The sequence below is a fragment of the Impatiens glandulifera genome, chromosome 4 (genome assembly GCF_907164915.1).
Source record: "Impatiens glandulifera chromosome 4, dImpGla2.1, whole genome shotgun sequence".
Classification (NCBI taxonomy): domain Eukaryota; kingdom Viridiplantae; phylum Streptophyta; class Magnoliopsida; order Ericales; family Balsaminaceae; genus Impatiens; species Impatiens glandulifera.
The window spans coordinates 17227274-17233750 of NC_061865.1; positions in this window are offsets into that span (position 1 = coordinate 17227274).

A 6477-nucleotide genomic window follows, 5' to 3' on the forward strand; every position below is an offset into this window, starting at 1 on the left:
AAAGATTATGTTTCGGTTTGATTTGAAGGAAATGAGAGTTCGGTTTAGAGTAAGTAAGCCGGAAATATAGAAAATAACACAAGACAAGATTTTTTATGGATGTTCGGAGCAAACTCTCCTACGTCACCCCTTCTTCTTAGATGATGAGAAGGATTTTCACTAACTTTGAATGTTACAACACCCACACAATGCCGAATGAGCCTTAATCGTTACTCGCCGGTTACACCACTTCACTCTGATGTAATACAATAACTCAATACAACAAAAATGCTTTCAATAATTGAAAATGCTATTTGAGATCGCGCGTGAGATTTCCTTTTACTGTTGGATATTCAATTCTCTCTCGTGTAAGTTTTTGAACCACGTTTAATGAAGACCCTTCGTCTTCCTTTTATAGTGAATAATATCCTAACGGTCACCTTTCTCTCTCTCCATTTAACATTTCTAACACTTGGCAAACATGCCTATAAGGTTCTGATGACGTGAGCGACTTGCATATTTGGACATATGGCAGACATGCATACACCGGCCACCTATTTTAGAGATATGCTAAAGATCTTGGATAAGTCTGCCTGATAGCTACCTGCTTTCTGGAGATTGCTTCTGGATTTGGACAAGCATGCCTGACAGTTACTTACTGCCTGCAGGTAGTTTCTAGACTGAGACAAGCATGCCTGACAGCTACCTGCAGTTCATTTAATAACCGGATCTTGACATCATTTAATCAACCGGAGCATTTAATAAACCGGAACTCATTTATGACTGGCCATGCTTCATTAAGTGCCGGTTGACCGATCCGGTTTGACCGGAGCCTTCTTTCATTAAATGCCTGTTTGACCGATCTCCGGTTTGACCGGAGCCTTCTTTCATTAAATGCCTGTTTGACCGATCTTCTAACTGAGCCGGTTGACCGAACTCCTTGACCGAGCTTTCACTTCAAACCGAAGTCAAACAACCGTACTAGTATATATTTCCAAACCGATCTTGCCTATAGGTAAATTTCGATCCCTGGTCACTTGAGTGACAGACAGGAGTGTTTACCACTACGTTACAATAGCTTCTTATTATATTTCAACCAATTAATATACTTGATATGACTTAGCGGTTTAACATATTTATTTGAACTTAATTTATCTATTCATTAAACTTTTCATAAGTTCTAACAATTATTTTCTAACAATTTCTCCCTTTTGATTATTTAGAATAAATATTCAAAACTTGTAATCGTTGGTCGGTTTAAAATTAACTTACTTAATTTTTCTAACATATATAATTTCGAAACTTTTTTGATGTTCTAAATTTTGGCGTTTAAGTGTGCTAAAAAATAAGAGTTAGCTTAGAGGTCTTTTAGAGAGCATTTAGAAATCGTATAAGCTTTTGATCTGGCTCATTTTTTTTTAATGCATGGTTCAAATTTTAATGTACTTTTTTGAAAAATTCATCTCCTTTAACATTGCATTATACGTTTACATGTCTTATATTGATTATTGATGTTGATTTTGAAATTTGTTAGAGTTCAACCTAAAAGTCATTTTCGTGTAACAAGAAAGGTCGGATAACAAACGCTCAAATAAGAGATTTGAGTAGTATGTTTTCACTTTTTCTTTACTCTTTTGTTTTTTTTGCTAGAAGCCACCTGGGCTTGTCCCGACGGTCTGATGGTGCTCCACATGCTTGTTAGAGGCTGGCTGTTGTAGGCATCCTACAAGGAAGTGCACAAACCTACCCTTCATCTTCAACCTCCATTCATTTTTTACCACTTTCAGTTTGGTTTATATGTAATTTTAGTCGTAGGCTAGATTACTCAATCAACTTCTGTTCATATTTTGGGGGTTAAAAAATAAAGAAATAGTCGTAGGCTGAAATATTCTCTGTGGTAAACTAATACAGAGGCTTGACTGATTTCCAACCAAGAAAGCCTTAGACCTGTGAACATGTTCACGATAGACCCACACTCAGGACATGCCTATGAACCCACTCCATTGCTCAAATTGCCCGCCCAAACTGGCCCGAGTTTGACCAATGGCCCGTTTGCTTTCCTATTTTTATTAATTCTCTTGCTTACTGATTTTTTTTCAAATACTTTAATTAATTCTAAAAAAAGAAAAATATATATATAAAATACTAAGAAATTATTTTTAACAAAAAACTAATATTCTTTAAGATTCGTTTTGATTCTCTCTTTTATTTTCATAATTTATATTAAGAATATTTTAAGAATGGTATAAAAATACAAAAATCATTTTTAATAAAAAAATATAAATAATAAACTTAAATAAGATTTAGGTTTATTTTGAATTCTATTTAAACCGACCCTTACATTTTCTATAAATACTTTTGTCTTTTGAGTATTGGCTACTTGTCTACATGTAATTTTATCTTTCGAGCCTCCGCTTCTCATCTACATGTACTTTTGTCTTTTGAGCATTCGCTACATATCTATATGTACTAACCCAATTTATTTATTTTAAATTTACGACCCATAACATAAACAAATGTTTTAAGAATATAATGATACAAAACTAGACACATGTTTATGCTTGAATTCATCTTCAGATTAATACTTTAGAACTAGATAAATAAATAAAGTATAAAATAATATATTTTCAAATCACCAGAAGTTTAAAGTAGAGACTTGACGGGAATGTGAGACATAACACTGAGATCATTTCTCACGTGTAACCAAGTATCGAACTTAAAATAAAACCTTTTTTAAAATAAAAGTGTTCTTCAATGCGACTCTGTTTTACAAATTTAATTAAATTTAGTGGCAACTCTCATAAGTCATAAAATGCACTCATTTTCGCGCCTATAATTTTCAGTTCATTGTCTCACTCGAGAATGAAGATGAAGTAAATTATGGAGCGCTACTATCGAGTAAACAAAAACTCCTCTACAAAATAGTTGATTTTTTACATTATATTTAATATGTTAAAAAACTTGAAAAATTAATAATAGTTAAATTATTATTTAAACAAAACATGAAAATAATATAAAATAAATTTAAAATTTAATTTATAATATTTTGACATGTAAATAGTTAATAAGTATTTATTATTTTAATTTATAATATAACTATTTAAAAAACTATTTTAATATTTAAAAAATATTATTAAATTTACTATTGAAAATAAAATAAAATAAAGAATTACTTTTTAAAAGAATTAAAAAATTGACAAAGAAAATTATAAAATCTATTTAAACTAAACATAATTCTTTTAAATATTTAACCTATAATACTAAATTTATAAAATATAACTAATCAACTAATTTATTTATTTTTTTTAAATTAACTTGTTAGTATCGGGATCGTCGATAGGGGATCGGGGTCCGGCTAAAGGAGATCGCTTACACAACAACACACAAATTGACACTAATCTGGTTAAAGACTGAAACCGCTCTTAACACTACACAGATTGTCACAGACTCTTGAACCGAGTTCAAGTGCGGAAATGTCCGTTTCAATCTGAAGCAACTCACACAATTCGGTTTGAAAGGTATTTAGAAGGAGTCGGTTAAAGTGGAGAGAGGGACCGGTTCGGTCTAAGTGAATGATAATTTTGTTCGGTTAGCGTAAGTGAGCCAGAAAGTAAAATAAAGTACACAAGATAGATTTTATGGATGTTCGGAGCAAACTCTCTTACGTCACCCCTTCTTCTCAAACAGTGAGAAGGATATTCACTAACTAGAATATTCCACAAAAAAACACTCACTCCGATCGAGTTTTATTTACTGCTCGTCGGTTACACCACTCACACAGTGATGTAATACTTTTACACAATGTAAAATACACAAAATTTTTTACTACAATTTCACTTTGACAATAGAATAGCTATATCAACTCAGGATGTTCTTAAGGCTTGATTATATGAAAAGCTCAGTTGATTCTTGCTCGCGCGTGGTGTGTGTTTTTTTTTTCTCTACTGTTCTTGGCTTCCTTTATATAGAGAATATGACAACGGTCATATTTCTCTCTCTTCTATTGATTGGTTAGCCGAACCGGTCAGGTTTAGGTGGCGTGTACACTTTGTTGTTTTGGACATCTGGCATACAAGCATTAGCCGGCCGCCTATTTTAAAAGATTGCTTGTGATCTTGGATAATTAATCATCATTGCTTTTGTTGCATGCTTCTGACTCGGATCACGGATCCTTTTGATGTTCATTTCCAAGAGATTCATTACGTCATCTTTCACAGATTTCATCAATTTGAGTACTTTCCCGTTCGCCTTAAGATCTTCGATTTTTGAGCCGGTCGGAAAGGATGCTTCATCCGACTTTTCATTTTAGCTGATCTGGTTTAGGGAAGTAGGACCGATTTTCTTGATTGTCTGGATATCTTTGAGATAGAGTGTCTCAACCAGTCCGGTGCGGTACCTGCAAAAGGAATTTTGAGACTAGTTAAGTTCTTTGTCTGGTTAAAATTAACTTACTTAATTTTTCTAACAATTTCACCCTTTTTGATTATTTAGAATAAATATTCAAAACTTGTAAGTGTTGGCCGGTTTGACAACGTTTTAAGAAGTGTTTGTCCGGTTAAAAATTAACTTACTTAATTTTTCTAACAATTTCTCCATTTTTGATTATTTAGAATAAATATTCAAAACTTGTAAGTGTTGGCCGGGAGAGATTTCAGAGGATCTTTTAAGTTTACTTGGCCGGTTTTTGAAAAAGTTTATCAATTTCTCCCTTTTTGATGCTTTTAGCCGAAAAGTATCAAAACCAGCTTAATAAATCGATATAATATATATATATATATAGAGAGAGAAAATAGAGTTATAACCGAAATAAAGAAAAATCTTTTAGTGCAAGGTAAATAAAATAAGTAGAGCTGGAGTTAAAGGACTCAGATTTCTCCCCTGTTCTTTTGCTTTGAGCTTTGCCTCCTGCTCCGCTTTCTATTCTCTTTCCCTTTCCTCCGCGTCCATGCACCAGCCAGCTATGACACTTGTTCTTTAGGAGGGAAAACGATTGAAGTTGAAATAACCTCCTTCTGATCTGGGTGGTCGATGTGCAATGTCCCTTGATGGAGAGTTATTGATGAAGTTTTGTATATATTCCCCCTAGGACCACTGAGCCAGCCTCTTGCTTTGTTGAATAGATGAGGATGGTTCTGTACTGGAGAGGGGTTTCGTCCACTTCTTCCATCTCGGATATAGGTTGGGGTGGATTGTCGAACGGGTTCGTTGTTTGAGTATTTTTGTCGGTGAGTTGGGTCATGAGCCTGGTTATTTGAGCTTTCTTCCTTTGCCCCTTGTTGTTACCCCCGAATAGAGACTTTTTCTTAGCCGTGACGATGTTAGATCTCTCGGCTTCGCTGTCCTTGGCCGCTTCATCCTCTGCGATTTTCGATGTTAGCCGGTGGTCATTTGTCTCCAATTCTTTCAATTGTTTTCCCTCTCGATATTATCGGCTTGAAACTTCTTAGCTGCTTCGGCATTGGATCGAATCTGGGCCTCGGTTTCCATGGCGTTTACCTCTGCTATCTCCTCAATTTGAACGGTTAATAGCTGCATCATGTGCAGCATCTGGGAGGTGGTGTTATCAACCTTCTCGATTTTTTTCTCAACTTTCAGAATCTTGTTGTCTGATGCAGAGTCTCTTGCCTCAAGGGTCGCTTGCAATTTTGCCATTGATCTTTCAATCGCAGCATCGATGAGGGCTTGTATGTTGTTCGTAACCGGACCAACCATGTGGGGAGTATGAACCGACATTGATCTTTCCGGTTGTTCCCTGTTAATTGGCACAACATTCTCATGAATAGGATGCGAGAGAGACTTACTTGGTGAGGGTGAAGTTGTTCGACCATCTTCTTGCTGTGACTTAGGTTGTTTGGATGATTCACCGATTTCGGTATTCGGCAAATGATGATTTTCAAGTCCCGGAAACGCATATCGTTCCTTGGTTTCTTGCCCTGTTTTCTTCTCTATCTCAGATATCTCGGCTTCAATCTTGGCAATGATTTCGGACAGCGAATCCCTTGCCTTAGTTTCTTCAATGGTAAGGACCGTGTCTTTGGAGGACTCCAATATTTCAGTCATGGCCCACAGTTTGACATTCTTTTCGGTTAGATCACATCTGGACATAACCAAGGGGATGAAGTTTGATTTTGTCAGCCGAAATACTATTGCTCCAGGTCTACCAGTTTCAACCACTTCGGATTTTTCACCAGTCATAGAATGCGTAAGAGATCTCGATCGCCCAATCCCCAACCCTTTTGAGGATTTCTCTTACTATGGTTTCGGCTTCATCTGATGCAGAGTGATGGGATTGCGTTGGAGATTCGGGTGGAGTAAGAACAGCAGCCGATTTCCCATGATCTGAATTTTGATTAGTTTGGAGAGCATCGTCCCTAGTCGGACCTGTTGAACTCTTTTCAATGATGTTACCTCCCTAAACCAGAGGATTTTCTTCTTCTTCTTCATTAACCGGTTTTGAAGATTCCGGTGTAGTGTTAGGAATGACCGGCCCCTTAAGAG